Below are 23,864 nucleotides of genomic sequence, written 5' to 3'. Positions count from 1 at the left end.
GCAAGAAGAAGGTGTTCCCCAGGGTAGTGTTCTCAGTGTAACACTTTTGCTCCCTGGCCATAAACAGTGTTGCAGCTGTCATTCCAAGAGAGGTTTTAAAGACACTGTTTGTGGATGACTGTCAATATCCTTTGCTGCCACACCCGGATGACTGTAGCAGAAAGAAAGCTACAATTAACAATAAATAAAAATAGTAAGTTGGGCTGAGAAAACAGGGTTTAGTTTTAAAATCTCTGTAAGCAAGACTACTGCTGTCCACTTCTGTCGGATCAGGGGAGTGCATCCTGATCCAAGACTTATTTGTAATGGCCGTAGAATCCATGTGTAGAACAGGCACACTCTTAGGCCTAGTTTTTGACAATAGATTGACTTGGGTCCCCCATATAAAACATAAAAGCAAAGAGCCTAGAAGCTCTACCACATCTTGAAGGTGCTTTCTCACACCAGTTGGGAGCTGATAGAAATCTGTTACTAAAGCTTCATAAATCCTAATCTTGTCAAAGCTGTCATATGGTTGTGAAGTTTATTCTTCAGCCTCCTCATCTAACTTGAGAATTTAGATCGGTGCATCATTTCAGGATTCGTATAGCCACAGGAGCTTCGGTCGTCACCAATACCTAGTATGATAGTGATGCAGGAGATGCCCCTTGAACTCTATCGACAGTCATCATTACTTCGGTACTGGTTAGAGTGCAAAGACTCCCCAAATCTCTGGCATTTGCTGTGGCAATAGAAATTTTTTTTAACGGTTTTTATGAAAGTCATCCAAGGTATCCCACTCCTATTTTAGCTATAGATTTAAAAATATTTTAGAGGATACGAATATTAAAAAATTTAACCCATTATCACCCTTTGTGTATCCCAGTATCTGTCTGGAGGTTACTGATGTGAAAAATTCTGCAGGTACTTCAGTGGGGCAAAGAGGGATAAACTGATGAGGAAATGAGGTCATTATTTTTAGAGCATGTATCAGAGCAGTAGATAAAACGTTATATTTACTGATGGCTCTAAGTCCAATGCTGGCGTTGGATATGGGTGGGGTTTTTTTAGCGAATCTTGTAACCGAAAGAGGTGCACTTCTTTCTGTTGCCTCAAACTCTACAGCTGAATTGTATGGCATCCTAATAGCACTGGAACATATTACAACACTCCCAGTTTGTAGCTATACAATTATTTTGTGACTCCAAAAGTGCCCTACAGTCCCTGGAAGTGTTAATACTGATCATCCCCCTTGGTGTTGAAGATCTCTTGCAGTGGATTTTTTGCACCAAAAATAGAGGCAGCATTGTTTCATTTTTGTTGGGTTCCCGCCCATGTGAACATATCGGGAACGAAGAGGCAGACAAGCTAGCCAAATCAGCAGCGCAAACTTGGTACCGAGAAAATGCCCTGTTCCATATCGAGATACATTCTGTGAGATATGGCAAATCCATCCAGCAGTTATGGGTACTTCAGTGGGACAGAGTAGGCCCAATAAAATGAAAGAAATTACTAGTCAGACACACCCTTGGAAAATGACCTAATACCAAGGAAGTGGGAGATTGTATTGTGTAGATACGTATTGGCCATTACACGTTTAACTCATGGCTTTCTGATGGATGGGGAGAATGAGCCCTTCTGTGATGATTGCTTAGTTCCACTAAAACGTTAGGCATTTGCTGGTTGAGTGTCCCAGTCTGGTGGAACTTAGGGGAATCGTTTTTTAGGTTTTTTAGGCTTTAGTAGAGTGGGCCAGAGGGGGTAATTATAGCATGGCAAAACTGTTGGGAGAAAAGCGCATGTATTAATAAACATCATCTCTTTTATCAAAGAAGCTGGTCTTCTCAAATATATCTGACAGCTGTGCTGTTCTTAGTATATACATTTTTTTATTTTTTATAGTTTTACGGTGATCAATCACAATCTTTTTATCGGAATATTATTTATATTTTAGCAGAAATTTAATTTATTTTTTTAAATCAAATTTATATATCTCTCATAAAGATAAAGTTATTTTGAATGTTGTATAAATATTATAAAAGTTAAAGATCACATTTAGTATTCGGCGTCGGTGACCCTGGTAGTTGTGACGCCAGATAACTCACAATCAATCAACAATCAATCTCTCTCGTATCAAGTTGGTCCATGATCAGAGGATCTGTATGCTGAGGTACCTCGACGATTGGGTAGGTCTTAGCAGGTTCCAGGGAAAAGCTGACTGCAGGACAGGAGATCATCTACTTAGGTTTTGTCTGAATTGGGAGGCATCGGTAACCACGAAAAGTCAAACCTGTACCCAGTCAAAGGATTCTGTACCTGTCATGGTCATTGATACAGAGGTTGCAAGAGTTTTCCCGTCTGATCAAGGTGGAGAAGTTGCGAGAAGGTGGCATGTGACCTTCCTCTCGGAACCACATCAGCCAGCTCATCAGTGGTAGGTTCTCTGGGAGTTTTGTCTTCCCTGGAGAAGCTGATCCCTCATGGGTGTCTTCCAATCTTCAGTCTAGCAGTGGATACTGAGGGATTCTGGTCTCTGGCAGGGGACTCCACTCTGTTAAAGGAAAGTCCTCTGTCTCTGAAAGTGAGAGAAGACCCTTCGTTGGTGGTGGACAACCGAAATCTTTCTAAGGGTGTTCCTCTGCGTTCTCTCATGAAACTTACTTCTGTTTTTCAGGTGCCTCCCTCGCAGGTTGGGGGGCTCATTTAGGTGGCTTCATTGCCTCAGGGCGTTTGGAGTTTGGAAAGACAAAACAACAGCATGTCGTCTTGGAGTTGAGGGCAGCCTTCCTGGGTCTGAAGGAGTTTCAGGAGAAGGTAGAGGGGTCATTCTGTCATTCTCGTGTCGGGACAAAACACCACGGTGGTCACCTATGTGAACAAGCAGGGAGGCCTGGTTTCATGTCAACTTCACGCCTTGACCATAGAGGTTCACCAGTGGGCGGTCAGCAATTTGGTAGAGCTCTGTGCCAGGTATTTCCCAGGCAAAGAGAATGTGGTCGCAGACAAACTCAGTCGTGGGATCAGATTCCTAGGCAGAGTGGTCCCTTCATCAATTGGTAGCAGACAAGCTCTTCAGATTTGGGGAGACCTATGCCTGGACCTTTTTGCAACTCTGTTCAACAGGAAACGAGATATTCTGTTCAGTGGTTACAGATCCTTTAGTGTTAACCAAGGACGTGTTCCAACATCCCCCGGGGACAACCTGGAGATGTATGCCTTCACTCCATTTTGTTTGATCTGTCAGGTTCTAAACAGGCTGATGAGTTTGCAGGGTTTCAGGGAAGGCTTTTGGTAGCCCCTCTGTGTCTTCAGCAGAATGGTTTCCAGATCTGCCTGTCATGTTGTCAGAGGTTCCGAGGAAGGTTCCCTCTGGCAGCATCTCCTGTTGTCAGCCGCATACGTAAAGGTTCCACAGTCAGTAGAATCCCTCTCTTCATGGTTGGAGGCTATCAGTATCTCTACGAGAGAGAGGCGGTTTCTCCAGAGAACATCAGGCGCATGTCGAGCACTCTCTGAAGGTCGAACCTCTGCGGTTTGCCAAGGCAAACCATGGGCGATACTGGTGATTGGTGTCGTAAATAAATGGATTTTTCTCCATCACATCCTTTATTCGGTGAATAGCAGACTTTTTAACCCTCCCAAGAGATGGGAAAGTATGTCCATTTCTGCCATTAGAGCTATGGGGCGGCCCTGAGTTTGTGTTAGGCCTTTAGAGGTATCGACAAACTCTTACTGGGAACTTTATTTGCTAATTAAGGTGGGGTTTAAGCAGTCAAGCTCCCTAGGGAGCTGAAGCCTCTGACGTGGGGTTGTTTCCTTGGTTCTCAAGAGCTTCACTAAAAGTCCATATGAGCCTTGTGTCGCTTCATCTGACAGGAACTTGATGCTCAAGACTTTTTCTCTCCCCCTTGCATTTCAAAAGAGGGTAGGATAGCTCTACGGTCTGAGCTGAGGTGAAGCACACAAGGGGGTGGGGGGCGGGGGTCGGTGTCCTTCGAATTTGTCCAGAATTATGGCCAAGCCCAAAATCCCTCTGTGCACGATGATAGGCTCACTTTCCATTTTCCATTCCATCACTGAATGACTATTGTGGGTGGTAATGCTCAAGAGCTTTTGTTGTGTCCGTCCGGGCCCTGCGTTACTATCTTAAAAGGACACGGCACCTTAGACCAGGCTGCCACAGACTTTTAGTTAAGCACAGATGTACAAAGAAAGAGGTGTCTAAGAAATACTATTTTTTTTAGATTACCGGAAGCCATCAGACAGCGTACTTGGTTCTTTGATGATTCATCACAGGCTAGAGTGGCATGATGTTAGGGTATTGTTCCTCTCTGGCTTTCATAAAGAACTTTGCTGAACATAAAGTCTCTGAGCGCTGGTACTTGGTTAAGCAGTCTAGTTCACCTCTTCTATTCTTGAGGATGTTGCCCACAGATCTACAGACACATTTTCCCTGGGTCCTGTGGTGGCTGCCCAATAGGTTGTATAGCTCATAGTTACCCTTAACAGGGCACTTTTGTATCTTACCTAAGATTATTGTGTGGATGGGAGAATGAGCGATTTGGCTGGTCGCTTTCTTTCTCTTGTACTTTTTTCAGTGGACTGGTCTGATACAGGTGAGTAAGGTAGTCACACTGATAGTGTGGTCACTTGGTATACAAAGATCCAACCTCTATTCAGTAGCATATGGTCCACTCCCTGGCAAGGGGGGAGTTCGGAGTGGTAACAAACCCTGGTGAGTTGGTTTGCTATTGGACAGTCAAAGTTTCTTTTTACTTCCTTATACAATGATTCTCTCATATAAATTATTGTACATCACTCATAAATTATTGTACATCACTCAGTGTCTTGGTAGTTAGATATCAGTTTATCTAGCTTCTCACGGGCTTCAGTCCCTCTCCAGAAGTTATTTCTTCTGGAGCTGGACTGGTGGGTAGGCCCCCAGCTGGTTTAGGATGTCTTGTACCTCCCTCCAAGTATGAGTCTATCTTATTGTTAAGACCAAAGGTTTGTTCGCGTATGAACAAATGACAAATTTTCTAAGACAATTGATATTTTTCATAGCTACAAACCTGAGGTCTTATCATTGTACTGCCCACCTCTAGCCACCCCTCTATTTGCTAAGACATCCTGAGGTGGGGAAGACTGACGCATTGGCGTAAGTGCATGGTCCTCGACCACTCTTCACCTGATCTACCCCCCCTGGTGGGGCCTCCCATGCACCCCTGGTGGGCTTGTCATGCCCCCCCTGGTGGGGCCTCCCATGGCCCCCCTAGTGGGGCTTCCCATGCCCCCCCTGGCGGGGCTTCCCATGTTGCAGAGACTCTGGTCAAGCCAGGGGACCCTGTTGGTTCAAGGGTTCAAGCCAGGTCTCAATATGTTGACGACTTCTCTCTGTCAGGGACATTGCCTGACATTGAGCCCTCACCTGATCTTGACATTACAGTGCACCGTGGAGATGATGGTGAGGAGATGGAGGCCCTCTTTATTCGTCAGAAGAAGACCCTTTCTCCCTCTTCGCCTCATTCACGGTCACTCAGCAGTCATAGAAAAAACAAAAGTAAAACAGAAAGGGCAAGTGAAGGCCCATCTTCTAAAAGATCTGTAACACCTAGATCTAGGTCAAATAGTACTGGTAAAACTGATAAGGTCTCTCACCAGGACACAGATTCCTAAATTAGTAGGGAATTTTAAGATCCCTTCCTCTAAATAATGGCTCTCATGCAGTGGAACATCCGTGGCTTTATACCAAATAGAGAGCAAGTTCGGGTTCTGTTTAGGGATCATGATCTATCTGTGATGTGTCTACAGGAGACAAAGTTGGGAGAGCACACTCCCAACTTGGATTTTAATTAAGGGATTTGACGTAAGGAAAAATCTATTTCTGGGCGATTGGCTCGTGTCGCCAGCGAAATATCCTTTAATCTATTATTTCTAGGGTAAATGTACTAACACATACCAGAGAATAAATAAATAAATAAAGAAAAAGGTCAGTATAACTGACTCGCTCACCCTCCAAGAGGGTGTCGGTATGAACACTAGGCGAGTGAGACCACTACCACGAGCCAAAAACCCAATAGAAATCTCCCACAACAAAAACCCTCCATGAGGAGAGCCGACCACAGAGTGAGCAGCTCGTACTACTACTACTCCATCCCATGCTGCCGACTGCTGCGCCTCTGGTGGCCATCCTGAAGTTAGCAGACAATCTTGGGCGAAGGGATGGGTAGGGTGGGATTTCGCTGGCGACACGAGCCAATCGCCCAGAAATAGATTTTTCCTTACGTCAAAATCCCTTTTCTGGGCTCAGCTCGTGTCGCTGCGCGAAATCGTTACCAGAGAAATAGCACAAGATTGTAAACAAAAGTAATAAAATAAATAAGAATAGGTCTCAAATAAAAAATAAAGTAAATATAAAAAAGAATATAATTGCTAAAAAGATACAAATACACAGTGATACAAAATAGAAATATGCTTAAATTACCCTTAATTCTAACATGTTTCTTATCATAAGGTAAATTTACATATGTACAGAGGTAAATGGCTTACATGTAACAAAATGGTATCTGTGTAAAGGCATGTATCAAAATATAATAGCAATTAGAGTAGTCAAATGAACAAATTAGACAACAATGATAATATATAAGGAATGCATATGACTTAATATACAAAACCGTACCATTATAAATGAGATGTATCCCTAGCATAAAAATAAGGGGTAACATCCATGAGATCAAAATCCATAAACATCTGTGAGTGTCCCTAGCAAAAAACTAAGGGGCACCCACTACATCATCATAAAAGCAGCTAAGACACCAGGTGAATGTAAATGAACACCGGTAGGAATAGACGAACTGTTGGGTGAAGCAGGTAGAAAGGAGGACTGAATCTTCTACTACGAATTAACTAGAATCAGGGGAAACTATGTTTCCCGCTGCTACTGCTGAAAATTTCAGAGCTTCCAAGGACTTAAGGTAATGGCGTTTGAACACTGTCGGCGATTTCCACCCGGTATACTTTTTCAACTCATCGAAGTTCTGTGTTGGAAATAATTAATTGAGGTGGCTACTGCCCTAACATCATGTACTTTCGGGAAAGAGTCAGGATTGGCTTGCTTAATAAAGTACAGGATTTGCTGCCTGATGCCTTTAATGGATAAAGTACCCACCTTTTTCCCTCTTAAAGAGGGACCCGATGAGGATGAGGAGGTCCTGGACAGAAAGGCTCGTAAGGTTGTAACTGGGCAAAGAGATACATCTTGTGGAAGGGGTAGTACCTTCCAAGGTTCCCACCTCATCAAAGGATCTTCATTCTTTGCTAAAAAGCTACGTTCCGGAGAAAGTAGTACTTCCCCTGTGGGAAGGAATTGAATATGATCCGGATCTCTGGATAAAGCACCGACAGTTCTGAAATTCTTGCTCCTGAAGCTAAGCTTAATAAAACAGGGTTTTCCCTTAAGAGCATTATAAACGAGCATGTGTCATTGTCGGTTTCTGAAGCCAGATTTTAGAACATCGTTTAAGAACCATGAAAACTGACGTAGGCCTTACAGAAGGTCTAAGTCTAGCACATGCCTTAGGAATGGACGAGAAGTAGGAATCCGTCAAGTCTATGTTGAACCCAAATTGAAATATCTTTTTTCAAGGCTGACTGTTTGTCGTAATCGTGCTAGCTGCTAAACCTTTTTCAAATAAGGATCTGAAAAAGGATATAGCTGAATTAACTGTCATGATTCTATATCAGATTCTCTCAGGAAGATTGCTAACTTTTTGACAGCAGCATCGTACTGTCTCAAAGTTGAATCCCTTATCGGATTCCAAGAAGAGAATATTCTGAGGGTCAATATTCGCATCTCTTTTTGCCGCAAACTTCATGAAATCCATAAGTTAGGGTTTTGAGAATCCCTGAGGAAGCGAACACAGTCTTCGTTTGTACTGACTGGGAGAGCTTGGGATTGGGGATCCGAAGAGGACGAAGGCCCAGCTCCAGAATTAGGGGATACCAATTGCTCTTCGGCCAGTCTGGGGCTACTAGAGCCACTTGACCCTTGAAACGTCCTGAGTTTGTTTAAAAACTTTCATAAGAAGATTCACTGGGGGAAAGACATAAACCTTCTTCCAGTTGTTCCAGTCTAGAGCCAGGGCGTCCGTGGCATAGGCCAGAGGGTCCAGGTTGGGGCTACATAACAGGGAAGTTTGTGATTCAGCTTGAGATGCGAAGAGATCCACCTGTAGCCCTGGGACTCTTTGAAGGATCCATTGGAACGAACTGTTTGTCCAGTGACCATTCCGACTCTAGGGGCACTGATCGGATAACGCGGTCTGCTATGACGTTTCTCACTCCAGCTATGTGAGTGGAGGAGAGATGCCAACTGAACTTGTCTGCCAGGGAGAAGATGGCTACCATCACATGATTTAGATGACGTGACTTGGAGCCGCCTCTGTTTATACAATGTACTACCACTGCGCTGTCCAGAACTAGCTTTATGTGGGAGTACTTGGTGGGCGCAACCTTTTAGAGTCAAGAACACTGCCATTGCCTCCAGTACGTTTATATGGAACTGACTGAACTGAGGTGACCAAGTTCCTTGAACCTTTTGGACCTGTGAATAACCCTCCCCACCTCCCCAACCGCTTAAGGACGCGTCTGTGTGGATGGTAATCCCTGGTGGAGGGAACTGAAGGGGTACTGACACTGACAAATTCTGACTTTCGCCCACGGCCGAAGACGATTCTTTAGAATCAGAGGGACTGAGGATAGTTTGTCCCTGGCCCTGACATTGCTCGAGAGCGCCAGATTCTGGTTAGGTCTTTCAGTTTGGCTTTCATTAAGACGTTCGTCACTGATGCAAACTGGAGAGAACCCAGGATCCTCTCCTGAGCTCTCCTTGACGCCAGTTTGTGACTTAGAAATTGCTTGACTGACTTCGCTATTTCTTTCCTTTTGGTTGATGGAATCGACAGAGTATGGGAGGATAGATTCCATTGAATGCCCAGCCACTGAAAGTCTGACTCTGGAGTGAGTCTTGACTTGGTCCTGTTTATCTTGAAGCCTAGATATTCCAGGAACTGAATCACTTTCAGTGTAGCTCTGTAGCATTCCTCGACTGTTGAAGCCCAGATCAACCAATCGTCAGATACGCTACTACCATAATCCTTGTGATCTGAGTTGTTGCACTACCGCTTCCGCTAGTTTCGTGAACAAACCTGGGTGCCACGTTGAGTCCGAAGGGAACTACCTTGAAGGAGAATGCCTGGTCTTCCTATCTTGAACCCAGATACGGACGGAAGTGTCCTTGCAATAGGGATATGATAGTAGGCGTCTGTAAGATCGATAGAGGTGGTGACGGCCCCACGGGGAAGTAAGGTCCGCACCTGTGAGATCGTGAGCATCTTGAACTTGTCGCAGCGGATGGCTAAGTTTAAGCGGGACAAGTCTAAGATACCCTTCTTTTTTGTGAGCCTTTCTTTGGCACGCTGAACAAGCGACCTTGAAATTTTAATCTCTTGACTCTCGCTATAGCTCCTTTTCTGAAGGAGGTCCTCTTGCGTACTCTGTCAATTCTTTGGAAGGAAGTTGACGGAAAGGTCTGGATGGAGGTGGGTTCGTCAACCAGCTCCAACCCAGGCCTTTTGACACTATGCTCTGAGCCCATTCGCTGAAGTTCCACGGTGGCGAAAGTGAACAGCCTCCTCCTACCTGAAGTTCTTCATTGGTTCTGGTAACCGCACCTGGCGGCCTCCTCTGAAGTGCTTTCCCCTGTTAAAGGGTGGGGCCTCCCGATCCTCTCCCACGAAAGGAACGCTTACCTCTGCTCCCTTACCCGAGCGGTCATACTTCTGTGAAGCTTGACTCTCGAGGCTTGATGTAAGCTGGAGAGATGGCGTAAGATGGTGGAGGGCTGAGGCTGAGGGGATATCACATAAATTGGCTGTGATTGAGCCTTAGAGGTGGAAGGTTGGGCGGTTGCACTAAGGGCACCGCTGGAACTTGCTAGAGGAAAGCGTGGCTGCTTTTTCTGGTAAGGATGGAAACGCCTAGGTTTCCTCTGTCCCTTACCTTTAGGTGTTAGGTCTTGTCTACCTCTTAGCCGTAAGGCCCCAACGGTTCCTTAAGGCTCTGGTTCAGCCTCGTTAGCCTCTGACTGGACTTCCTTCACCATAGCTTCTGGGAACGAGATCTGCTCCCCAGATGTTAGACGAGAGTAAACCTATTCGGCTCATGTCGAATGGTTTGCCTCTTGTAGGACCATGCTTCCTACAATTAGTTCTAGCAGTGGCAAACTCAAACATATCCGACTGTACCGTTTGAGTCAGGGCTTTGGTCATGAGCTTAAAAAGCGGTTCTGAGCCATAAGCTATGGTTGCTACCTCGGACATAGCCATAGAGTTAATTGATCTGGCTAATCGCGATTTCGCGTCAAATTCAGCCTGAATAAGGCCATCTTGGGAGCCTGGGTAGCTTTTCACCAAACTGCTCCATACACAGTCCGGTTTGAGTTTGCCAGCTGAGAAGGTGTTTGGCAAGTCCTCCCACAATTCTCCGGCTGAGGGGAGCAACGGAGATGTGGGATCTTGCTTCCTTCAATTGAGGCATGGGTTCCCCCTTCTGGGCCGCTGGGATGGTAGACCTCGCGATCTTTGTCAGGAACCGGGAGCGGGGTACTCTCATCCATTGTGAAAATGGTAAAGGGACTCTTGAAAGGTTGTATCCTGGTATTAGAACAATCCATGTCCTCTAAACATCTGAGCCATTCTCTCTGAGCCTGGTCTCGTGAATGAGGACTGTCTCCTTTGGTACCCTATCATCCCGAACCATGGCTGAAGCTGTAAGCCTTGCGTAGCCTATGAACGGAGGCTGGAGGTCTTCCGGGAAGAAAACTCGAAGTCCTCTATCCTTCGAGTTCCGAATTCCGGTATGGAAAGGAAAGACCGTCTTGGAAGGGGGCGTATGACGCTACTCTCCATGGATTGTTTTTCATCGAGAACGGAGGTAGCGAGTCATACGGAGGAAGCTGAGTTCCACTCGTATTGGAAAGTGGAGGAGAGGCTAGAGGGCTTCTCTCAGGTCCGGCTATAATGGAGTCTTGGGAAGTAATCCTATCCGACAGACGAGAGATCATTTGTTCCATGCTACTCTTTAGGGACCCAACCAGGTCGCCCACCCTGTTGCAACAGGCCCAGCATTGGAGTCCAGGCCGGAGCTGCTGCGGAGGTGGAGGGGTGGCTCTGACTCGGAACCAAGGGTAGCGGAACTGGTGACTCTGCCGGGGTGCGAGATCTCTCTCTGGAGGATTTACTCCTCGAGGACTTAGAGCCGGAGCTAGAAGCTTTAGACCTGTCTGCTCCGGGATTCGCAGCCGGAGACTTACGTGAGGAGGATGACGCCGAAGTCGACTTCTCGACGACGACGACGACTTAGTCAAGGATTTCACTGCTTGACCCTTGACCTTAGGTCTAACCGAAGCGTCAGGAGGAGTATATAATTCATCACCTGTAAAGCCTTGGAAGGATGGAGAGGTTGCAGGAGTAGAAGAAACAGTTACACCCAAGGGTGACCCTTGGGTTGTCCACCCTACTTACCTCGACCAACGGTCGTCTACACCTACCATAGGTTCCACATTAATATTCTAGAGTCGCGACGTCCGTGGAGATATCCTGGTCTTGATCAGTTAATGAGCAGCCAGCTGTTGTTGGATGAAGGCGATAGTAGGGGCCGCCTCTTACTGGGTCGACGTATCCTGTCGCCTTGCCTCCGGGGAAGATTAACAGCGCCAACCGCTTCTCCAAGATGTAGGGCATACCTGGCGGCGTTCTTCCCAAAACAAAAAAACCGCCGACCCAGGCCCGCAGGGTTGCCAGTGCGGTATCCTTCACTTGGTGTTTTTTTTTTTTTTTTTTTTTTTTTTTTTTTTTTTTTTTTTTTTTTCCCGGCGCCTGGAAGAGAGGGCGTAGATTAGATTTAAGAATCACTTAAAACTTAAAACTTAAAATATAACTTAAACTTAGATGCCTTAAGTTAAAGTGGATGATGAAAAACTTAAGCACTAAAACAGAAGCGGAGGCAGCTACCGGAGATGGGATACTCACCCCTTCTAAAAGCTGGCTCACCAGATCGTAACATATGGTACACGTCTCATGGTACCAGACCTGGATGTCTCCGTGCAGCGTCGCCATGGAGCATGGGTACCGGCAAACTTCGTGTCCACATGGGTCCTGAAGTGTGGCGGCGCATCCCGGATGCTCACAGTTGGTGGCCTGTAAGGGGAAGGAAGACATGAGTATCTTAAAGAATAACACTTACAGGCTAAAGGACAGAAGAACTCCGTTGCATGCCGGAGCTCGAAAAAATTTGGGCCATAACCCCCCCCTGCCTCGCCTGAATAGGCTATAATCCCGGAGATATCCGGTAAGACATGTAAGGGAGGGGGAAAAGGTAAAGGTTAGGTACTTAAGATAAAACTTATAGTTAATCTAATAACGCTTAAACCTAAAACTCAAACGAAACCCGACCAAAAAGTCCAGTCGGTAGCGGAGTTTAGTAACTCAAGCAATGCGTAAGGTTAGCAGGGACCCACTGTATGTTCCGGGTTCCGGTCCACTCTACTGGGTGGGGGGACTAACCACCTTCCCGCTGGATGCCAGGACTCCGATCAGGAAAGGAGTCCTAGCAAGGTCGGGAAGAGCGAGGAGACACAGGCTCGAGCGAACCGGAGCGACAAGGAAGCAACGGATGGGGGGAAAGGCCAGTACCCCCACCAAAAAAAAAAAAAAAAAAAAAAACATCAAAAAAACCACCGGGCCGGACCAGAGAAGCCGGAGAGGTCGCGTCCAGTCTGGGTCTGTCCCGTCTCCCTGGCCCCCTCCGCCTGGGGGGAGAGAGGGAGGCATGCTCGTATAGTGGAGCGAGCGTGGGCAGACCGACCCCACCCTCACCCCCGACTCTATGGAAGAGCGGGAGGAGGGGGGAAGAAAGGGGACTGGGCAGGCGTCTGGCTGTCTCGTGATCGCGTAGTGACCACGAGGCGGTAAGACCAAAATAAGCAACTAAGCCTAGGACCAACCAACTGATCATAGAGATGCTATCGGGAAGCAACTGAAACTGAAAAGCGGTAGCATGGGAGACCTACTGGGCCAAAAACCGACTGATCAGAGAGATGCTATAGGGGAAGCAACCGAAACTGATGAGCGGTAGCATAGGCTCAAGGAGCCAGGACCTAGGCTAAGCCAGACGCCTAACTAACCTAGCCACCACAACTACATGTTATAATAAAATAAATAAAAGAAAGAAAACAATATAGTAGGAGAAAAAAAATCCAGGAGTGTACGACTAACCCGAAGGAAAGTCTACCACTCAAAGCTAGTCAGAGGCCGATACTAAGAGCCGGGACTAGGGTCTGGAAAGAAGAAGCCTACATAAGGTAAAAAGACATGCATGCATGACAAACCTGAGTAGACAGTACCCTAAGTAAAATGGATAATAAACATAGAGCGTATATAGATAAGGGATGTTCTAGGTATTGGAGACCGAGAACGAACCCACCACGCGGCAGAACCATGCTGCCATGCTTCCGACCTCGAGTTCGGTATTTATACCTAAAAAACGGCAAATACTGACTGAGGGCCGGAAAAAACCAACTAACCATAAATACTGAGTACTTAACTTAGCTGCTGCAATAGCTGCCGCTCAATCATAGATAAATCCAACGAAAGGGCACAAAAAACACAGAGAGAAAATATCACGTGTGACTCGTGTGCGCTAACTGAAAAGGATGGCCACCAGAGGCGCAGCAGTCGGCAGCATGGGATGGAGTAGTAGTAGTACGAGCTGCTCACTCTGTGGGTCGGCTCTCCTCATGGAGGGTTTTGTTGTGGGAGATTTCTATTGGTTTTTGCTCGTGGTAGTGGTCTCACTCGCCTAGTGTTCATACCGACACCCTCTTGGAGGGTGAGCGAGTCAGTTATACTGGACCTTTTTCTTTATTTTATTTATTCTCTGGTATGTGTTAGTACATTTACCCTAGAACTAATAGATTAAAGGATATTTCGCGCAGCGACACGAGCTGTGAGCCCAGAAATATTCATTTCATTGGTCTCCACCCCTGATAGTGCGTGCTCAGGGAGGCACATGCATCATAGTCCGCAAGTCTGTTAATCATAGGGTTGTTTCAATTGAAACACTGTGTTGCAGCTTGTGCAGTTCAAATTTTCAATTACAATGGATCACTATTTGTTCTTTATACCTGGATCCATCATTAGAAAGTAGATTGCAGGATGCGCAGGGTAATCCTCGTTCAGCTAGAATTAACGATCTTCAGACATTGATAGACAGCTTCCTAAACCCTTCATTTTGATGGGGGATTTAATGCCTAGCACACCCTTTGGGGAGAGCCAAACTGCAACCGGTGGGGTTTAATAATAGAACAGCTGCTTGACTTAAATGACATCACTTTAATGAATGATGGTTCCCCTACAAGACATGATGTTTTTCATAATACTGATTCAGCCATTGACCTCACTATCTGCTATCTTCTTTGAGGTTAGATTACCAGTGGGTAGTAGACCAGAATGATCATGGTAGTGTCATTGGCCCATCACTTAAAGTATATGAAAGAAAAATATTCCATCTCCATGTTTACCAAAAATTGAAGGTAGGGGAGGCTGACTGGGGATTATTAAAAAAAATCTACTGAAGTGATCAAGATATAAAAAGATTTTCAGAGCCCAACTAATTGCTTATGAGTATTTAATCAGTATATTGCTGTGTGGTGCCATTGGCTGTCTATTCCTTGAACTTCTGGTAAACCTCGTCGTCCTCTAGTACCTTAGTGGAGTGATGCATGCGCCCTTGAGAAAAACCGAAAGATAACAAGAACTTGCTACAAGAGATATCATAGATATCCTTGCTTGGTAATACACTTATCTATAAAGAGCTCTTGCTAAGCAAAAGAAAACATTTAAGCAAGCAAAGAGGGAATCGTTTATCTGATATATAAGTGAATTAAAATGTGATTCCCTATGTCATTAGTCTGGAACAGAATCGAAAGCTGCAAGGGAAATTTTCTTTTCCACCTCCCTTGCCTATATTGAAAATTGATGGCTTTCCTCATATCTGATTCTGGAGAAGTTGCAGAAACCTTTGGTAGGCATTTCTCTGATATATCTAGTGCCCTACATTACTCTCCTGCATTCAGGAATATTAGGGACGGTACCATGGTTGTTCCTGCTGTTAGTTTAAATTCAGTCGTATAATCTTCCTTTCACCATGAAAGAATTAGATCATGCAATTTCGTTATCTTCCCCAACATCTCCTGGGGAAGATGATATATTGTACTCAAGGATTTTTAATTTGCCTAGAAGTACAAAACAATTTCTTTTAGACATTTGAAACAGTTTTTGGCTTTCAGGAACTTCACAGAGTCTTGGAAGATCTATTATTATACCTGTTTTAAACCTTTTAAAGATTCCTTCCTTCCTAAGAACTATAGGCCAATTGCTCTAACTAGTTGTGTTAGCAAGATTTATGAGAGGATGGTCAATGCTCGACTTGTGTGGTATTTGGATTCAAAGAATCTTTTATCTAATCGGCAGTTTGGCTTTAGGAAAAATTTAAGCACTTCTGACCCTTTGATGTTCCTTACTCGGGAGATACAGAATGCTTTTGCTGTGCAAAACCAGACTGTTGCAGTGTTCTTTGGACCTAGAAAAAGCCTACCGACACTACAGGCGAGGGGGTATCCTTATGCAACTTGTTGAGTGGGGTATTGTGGGTAATTTGTTCTATTGTCTTAAAGATTTTTTGACAGAACGTTACCTGAAAGTAAGAGTGGGCTCTTACATTTCTTCTGCTTACCCTCAAGAAGAAGGGTTACCTCAGGGAAGCGACCTTAGTCCAACACTCTTTAATGTAGCTGTCAACGGCCTACTAGAACAAGTTCCTGTCAGGGTGCATGGTCTGGCCTTTGCTGATGATTATGCAATAATCTGTAGCAAGTCTATAGCTGTCGAAGCTTGTCAAAAGATCCAGACTGCTATTAATGCTTCAACAGTATGGGCCAGTGCTAAAGGGTTCAAATTTTCACCAGAAAAAACCAAAGCTATACAATTTTGCTGACTAAGAAGAGTGGAAGAGATCCCTACGCTGTTTTTAAATGATTCAATTTTACTATATGAAGATAGCATTAACCCTTAAACGCCGACTGGACGTATTTTACGTCGACATTTTTTGTCTCTCGGGTGCCGACTGGACGTATTTTACGTCGACATACAAAAGTTTTTTTAAAAATACGCGGAAAAATACTTTTAGGCCTACCAGCCGAAAACTCTTGGGGGATGCTGGGAGTTCACGGATCAAGGTGTTGTTTTGTTTACAATCATTACGCAGGCGCGCAAGCGCAAATTTCATACAGTCAACTTACCTGTCAGATATATACATAGCTAAGACTCCGTCGTCCCAGCTATGTATATATCTGCCAGGTAAGTATGTATGAAACTTTATTGTATTATAACAATATCATTTTCTTTCTTGCCGCACTAAAAAGTATCTGCGACACATCTCGGAAATTATTTTGTCACTTTGACATAATTTTTGTACCATTTTAAATTAGCTGTTACATGGAGTATTATATATCAAAATGTGCGCATTTTTATGCAGAATACAACAAAAAAATACTCATGATTGTAGCTTTTATCGGTTTTGAGATATTTTCATATAAATAACGATAAGTGCCAAAATTTCAACCTTCGGTCAACTTTGACTCTACCAAAATGGTCGAAAAACGCAATTGTAAGCTAAAACTCTTTTATTTTAGTAATATTCAATCATTTTCCTTCATTTGGCAACTAATTGGAAGTCTCTAGCACAATATTTCGATTTATGGTGAATTTATGAAAAAACTTTTTCCCCACTATTTATCCGTAGGGAGGAATTAGGCTTGAGAGTCATATCAAGAATACTTACGTCAAAGTTAAACCCTAACTATAAGTACGTTAGAGAACCAACTGACAGAGCCCCTAATAGACCTAGACTGCCAAAGCCGCTTGAGGTTCGACTAGCAAGCTCTGCCAGGGAGGTGGGATTACTTCCCCCTGCAGTAGCTGAAATTTCGCCCTCAAAGTTTCCTCCTTGGAATAGACCATGCCTAGAAATCTGCCCAATTAGGGACAGCAGGAGCAACAGTTCTGGTGATCAGTTGAGGGCAAGTTTCTTGGACCATGGTTCCGAACATGGTGATTCTCATCATATATATACTGATGGCTCGAAGGGTTCTGGTGTTGGTTGCTCTGTAGTGACTAGTGGTAATATCATTAAAAAGAAGCTTCCTTCTAATTCTTCTGTTTTTACAGCTGAACTGCTAGCAGTTTTGACTGCTCTGGTGTTGGTTGCTCTGTAGTGACTAGTGGTAATATCATTAAAAAGAAGCTTCCTTCTAATTCTTCTGTTTTTACAGCTGAACTGCTGGCAGTTTTGGCTGCTCTTAAATATATTTTTATAGTTCTTGTATTAACAAGGTTTTTACCATTTTTACCGACTCTTTGAGTGTTTTATCTTCTCTAAAAAGCCTAGTCTCTTGCCACCCTTTAGTGCAAGAATTACAAGATTGGTTTTATCTTTTAATTAATAGAAGAGGATTTTCTGTTAGGTTTTGTTGGGCTCCGTCCCATGTTGGAATTGTTGGGAATGAGCGAGCCGACACTGCTGCTAAGGCTGCAACTAGGCTTAGGCACATTTCCAACATGGGCGTCCCTGTATCCGATTTTAAAAGTAGCATTCGCTTTTATTGTAGAGACCAGTGGCAGGCCCACTGATCTACTTTAGATAATAATCTTAAATTAAAGTCGATTAGGCCTTCTGTTCATCCTTGGCATCATAGCCGGATGGATAGGAGGTCTGAGATAGTTTTAGCTAGATTACGTATTGGCCACAGTTCCTCGCTGTTCCACTTGTCATATGGATTGGACTGTGGTGCATATTTTGGTGGAGTGCCCTCATTTTGAAAACAAATGTAGAGCTTGTTTGCTGGCAAATAAGTCTCTTGCCGATATTTTAGGTGAAGGTGCTCAGGCAGAGCAAATTATGACATTTTTAAAAAATATTGGTCTTTTTTATGAATTGTAGTTTTCTCTTAATTGTTTTAGGTTTCTTGTTTGGTTTTTATGAATGAATGATTTGTATGTTAGATCGGTTGTGTGTATGTTTGTTTGTACGACAGTGACTTTTTTATTCTTAAAGATATATATATATGCGCTGAATGGCCCCTCGGCTCCGGCGCTTGGCTATGTGCCAAAAATTTTATAATCTAATCTAATCTAATCTTCACCTGATCTATGCATGCGTTACCAGATCTCACAAGATTCCTTGCTTTCATCTGCGATTTAACGGATCCAGCTAGGCGCTAGAAATGATCCTATTGTTAAGACCTCAGGTTTGTAGCTATGAAAAATACAAATTGTCACAGAAAATTTTACATTTTGCTCTTCATAAACTGATTTTCTATAAATTTATTATAAAAAGCTAAAAAAGTTTGTAAATATGCAAGGTAATAATAGTTCTTACAGCCTGTGTATATACTAATGTATTTAGATGGAAGAAAGAACAAACATGACCCCCCCAAAAAAATAACTACACAGTTCAGTTTGTAGGTTCCTTCCAGCATATGAAACAGGCATTGGAAGAATTACCTGGTAGTAGAATTTGACTATACCAATCAAAAATTGAATTACAACTACTTTGCAAAATATGGTACACTTCATTCTTTCATTTTATACTAATGTAAAGTTAATAAATAAAAGATGACACAGTTCACAGACTAATTACCACTAAATAGTGAACATACCAGAACAACCAAGTATAGTACTTGACACTGAAAGGTACAAAATAAAAAGAAATCTATAAATTGACCAACTACTAACACCAAAAATTCATGAATTAAACAAAAAGTATGTATAAGGAAACACTGTTATGGTGAATAGCAAGAAAGAATGTAAAATTTATTCTAAACTCTAATTTTAAACAATAAAAAGGCAGAAGCTAAAGATAGCAGACAACTAAACATTTTTTAACTTTAAAGTAGTTAATATTTCTCACTAATTAGTTAAACTACTAATGTCAGTGTATTCAAATTCTACCAACAGTCTAGGGATTACTGACTGTGATGGCTTCTTGAAAACTTGAGGATCTACCCATACTTGTTCAGGTCTAGCTGCCATTTTCTTCATTAATTTTAGAAGGGACTCAAGTGTCTAGGAAGATTCATGACAACGTTGTAGGATAATTATAAGTAATTTGTTCAGGACACAAATCCTCCTGTAAATTGATAAGTTCCTATAAATATCAATGTGATTCATAACATTGCAGTACAGGCAGTCCCCGGGTTATGATGGGTTCGGCTTATGACGTTCCGAGGTTAAGGAGCTTTTCAATTATATTAACCCTCTTACGCCGACTGGACGTATTTTACGTCGACATTTTTTGTCTCCCGTGTGCCGACTGGACGTATTTTATGTCGACTTACAAAAGTTTTTTTTTAAATTCGTGGAAAAATACTTATAGGCCTACCAGCCTAAAACTTTTGAATCACGCGCCTTGGGGGATGCTGGGAGTTCACGGATCAAGGTGTTGTTTTGTTTACAATCGTTACGCAGGCGCACAAGCGCGAATTTCTTTCTTGCCGCACTAAAAAGTATCTGTGACACATCTCGGAAATTATTTCGTCACTTTGACATAATTTTTGTACCATTGTAAATTAGCCGTTACATGAAGTATTATACGTATATGAAAATGTGCGCATTTTTATGTAGAATACAACAATAAAATACTCATGATTGTAGCTTTCATCAGTTTTGAGATATTTTCATATAAATAACGATAATTGCCAAACTTTCAACCTTCGGTCAACTTTGACTCTACCGAAATGGTCAAAAAACGCAATTGTAAGCTAAAAATCTTTTATTTTAGTAATATTCAATCATTTACCTTAATTTTGCAACTAATTGGAAGTCTCTAGCACAATATTTCAATTTATGGTGAATTTATGAAAAAACTTTTTCCTTACGTCCGCGCGGTAACTCTTCCGAAAAAAATCATACATGCGATTGTGGTAATGTTTGCACCATTTTAAAATTAGCCGTTATATAAAGTTTTATATATGGAAATGTGCGCAATTTCATGCACAATACAACTAAAAACAACCCATGGTTGTAGCTTTTATTAGTTTTGAGATATTTTCATATAAACGATAATTGCCAAAATTTCAACCTTCGGTCAACTTTGACTCTACCGAAATGGTCGAAAAACGCAAATGTAAGCTAAAACGCTTATATTCTAGTAATATTCAAGCATTTACCTTCCTTTTGCAACAAATTGGAAGTCTCTAGCACAATATTTTGATTTATGGTGAATTTATGAAAAAAATAACCTTTTCTTTACATCCGCGCGGTAACTTTTCCGAAAAAGTCATACATGCGATTGTCGTAATGTTTGCACCATTTTAAATTAGCCATTACATAAAGTTTTATATATGAAAATGTGCGCAATTTCATGTAGAATACAAAAAAAATAATTGAAGGTTGTAGCTTTTCTCATTTTTGAAATATTTGCATATAAATCACGATAAATAGAAAAAAAACCACGTTCTATCAACTTTGACTCTACCGAAATGGTCGAAAAACGCAATTGTAAGCTAAAACTCTTACAGTCTAGTAATATTCAGTCATTTATCTTCATCTTGAAACAAATTCGAAGTCTCTAGCAAAATTTTTAGATTTATGGTGAATTTAAAAAAAAATCTTTCCTTCCCTCCGCGCGCGGATTCTCTGCCACAAATCTCCGAAATGCGTACGTCCCATTCTCGGAATATTTGCTCCATTTTATATTAGGCATTTCATAGAGTTTTATATATGAAAATGTGCGCAATTTCATGTAGAATAAAACAAAAAATATTTGAAGGTTGTAGCTTTTCTTATTTCCGAAATAATTGCATATAAAAAATATATTATAAAAAAATTTGACATTCGGTCAACTTTAACCCGTCAGATATGGTAAAAAACTGCAATTGTAAGCTAATACTCTTACAGTATAGTAATATTCAATCATTTGTCTTCATTTTGAAAGAAATAGGAAGTGTCTAGGACAATATTTAGATTTATGGTGAATTTTTGAAAAAAATATTTGTTTACCGCGCGTTACGAATTCATGCATTATTTTGTGATAATATTTTCTCTGTGTTGCTTTTATCATTTTACAATGTGTTATATACCAAAATAATTGCAATTTAGTGTACATTACAATGAAAAAAAAGTAACTTGTTACCTTTAACCGTTTTGCGCACAGCGCGATTTGAATACAATTACTATATATGAAATTTTGTTTTTGCGCTATCATATATCGCATTATTTATATATGATAATGATAATGTTTTTCATTTCTGATCGTTGCATACTAAACTTCAGGCAATGACAAAAAAAGGAGCCAAAATTGAACTCTTAATCTTGAAAACTAAGCGCGCTGTGATTTTTTGAAAAAAAATATTTTTTCCGCTTCCGCGCTCACTCTGAAACCCCTCCGGCATACAGGAGACAATTTTTTATTTACCGCTCCGGATATATCTCCTAATATAGTTGTCATAGGGCAAAGGTTCAGGGTGGAAAAATTTGACTTTAATGGCAGGAATTTTTCACTGTGCAAAGCCCCAATATTTTAGATAACATTCAGTTAAGGTCATGTATATGGAAATTGTAAGAGGAAACATATGGAAGCGGTAAAAGGGAACATAACTAGCAAACTGGGTATCAGAGAGAAGATTGGCAGGGGTTGAGGCAGAGGGGAGAGCCAAAGGAAGATCCCAGATGATGAAGTGTAAAGAAAGTAATAGGTAGGTCCATCAAGAGCTAATGAGATGGAACCATTACTGAAACTGAAAGAATCTGTTATCTCACCAACAGTGGTCACAAACTGTTTGCTATGATTTTTAAATACCCTGTGATTGCATGGTCTTGTGGCTGTAGTTTATTCCATCTACTGCATCTCCAAAGAGTAATTACATTTTCCCCACAGGTATTTCACTATTATTTCTCAGATTTATGTATTCTGCTGTTGAACATACAGTATCAAAGAATAAAATTACCATGTATACTCATGTAACATGCAATTCTGCGTATCATGCGACCCCCAAATTTTCACCCAAAAAAAATCCTAAGGTTGGTGGTTCAGCAGGTTAACTATGGCTGACCTAAGTTTCTCTCTCTCTCTCTCTCTCTCTCCTGAAACTGTGAGGAGTGGATATTTCCACTTCTATGGAGATCTCTCTTCTTATGAGGAGCTTCGAGAGGTCTTGCCCACCCAGGGAACTCAGGCCTCCCGAGTGGGATGTGACTCTTGTTTAAGGAGTTTGACTTGTGAACCTTACAAGCCCCTCCAAGAGTCGTTAGACAGGGATCTGACCCTCAAGACCATCTTTTTGCTGGCCCTGGCATTGTCAAAGAGAGTAGGCGAGCTTCATGGTCTCTCTAATACATAATGTTAAACACTCGGGGGGATGGGGATCTCTTACACTCGATATTGTCCCAGATTTCGTAGCAAAGACTCAGAATCCTTTGGTCCCTGACACTAGATTCAAGCCCTTTATGACCTCCTCCCTAGAGGAGGTCATAAAGTAGTAGTAGCCATCTTGCTTGGTGAGACGTACCCGCGTGAAGTCACAATAATCAACAGATATCACAAGTTTAACATACGACTAGAATTTGAGAAATATCTAGAAGTGTTCGTGAACTATCGGTGATAAGATTAGTGAAAATAGTAGGATAAAGCGTCTTCTAAGTTAGTTTATCAAGTGTAATACTATAAATCAGAACAAGATGGCAGTAAGTTCCAACTGCGGGAAAAGGTGGCGTAATTTGGCGTGTCTAGCAGATTCGCAATACGATGAGGTAGCAGGAAGGGAACTGGCATTTCTCATCTATGAAATCAGCAACAGTCCTAACCAAAAAGATACAAAAGCATTCATAGATATATTAGAAGGATATAATCCTTCAAACTGGAACAAATCTAATGAAAACATCTTGAAAATAATTGAAGAAGTTCCAAATAAAATCCAAGTGGTCAAGAGACTATAAAGAAAATATACATAAACCAACATATTCCGACAAAGAAAATGAATAAGGTGAATCTTGTGAATATACTAATTGATGCATTAGGAAAAAGAATGCCAAAAGCATGCAAACTGTGTAAGGTTTGGTATAGCATAGTCAATCCACAAAACCTAATCAGAAAATGTGCTGCATGCACACATTCCGACCCATCCACGTGTGCTGAGGTAATACAAGATTTGAGAAAAGATACAAGAATTTTGTTTTTTGTTCAACATGTCTATCATGGATAGACAATGTTATTAAATCAAGATTGAATGTACAAATAGTTGAGGATGAAGAAGAAGAGGAAGAGGAAGAAGAAGAAGAAAAAGAAGAAGAGGAAAACGGAAGAGAAGTAAACAAAATGAAATGACAGAAAAAAAATAAGAAAACAAAGAACAAGATAAAAGTATGGATGCAGAGATACTCATTGATACTACATATGAGGCAATAAAGCAGCATACCTACGAAGAAATAAATTACGATATGACAACAGAAAAGCAAAATCCCGAAGAGGCTCTACCCAGATCTATACAATGACGGAAAAGAGGAAAAAATAGACAAGAAAGACAAAATCTGCAACCTTTTGAAAAGAGGGAATTGCAGATTTGGAGAAAGATGTTATACTACATCCTAAGATATGTCAAAACTATGAAATATATGGTAAATGTGCATACTTAGATGGATATGGGGATGATTGCAGAGATCTGAATCCAAAAAATGTGTAGAAACCTAAAAGAAGGAAAAGGATGTAAGTTC

Source organism: Macrobrachium nipponense, chromosome 4, assembly GCF_015104395.2.
Source record: "Macrobrachium nipponense isolate FS-2020 chromosome 4, ASM1510439v2, whole genome shotgun sequence".
In the NCBI taxonomy this organism is placed as follows: Eukaryota; Metazoa; Arthropoda; class Malacostraca; order Decapoda; family Palaemonidae; genus Macrobrachium; species Macrobrachium nipponense.
This window is presented reverse-complemented; position numbering follows the sequence as displayed.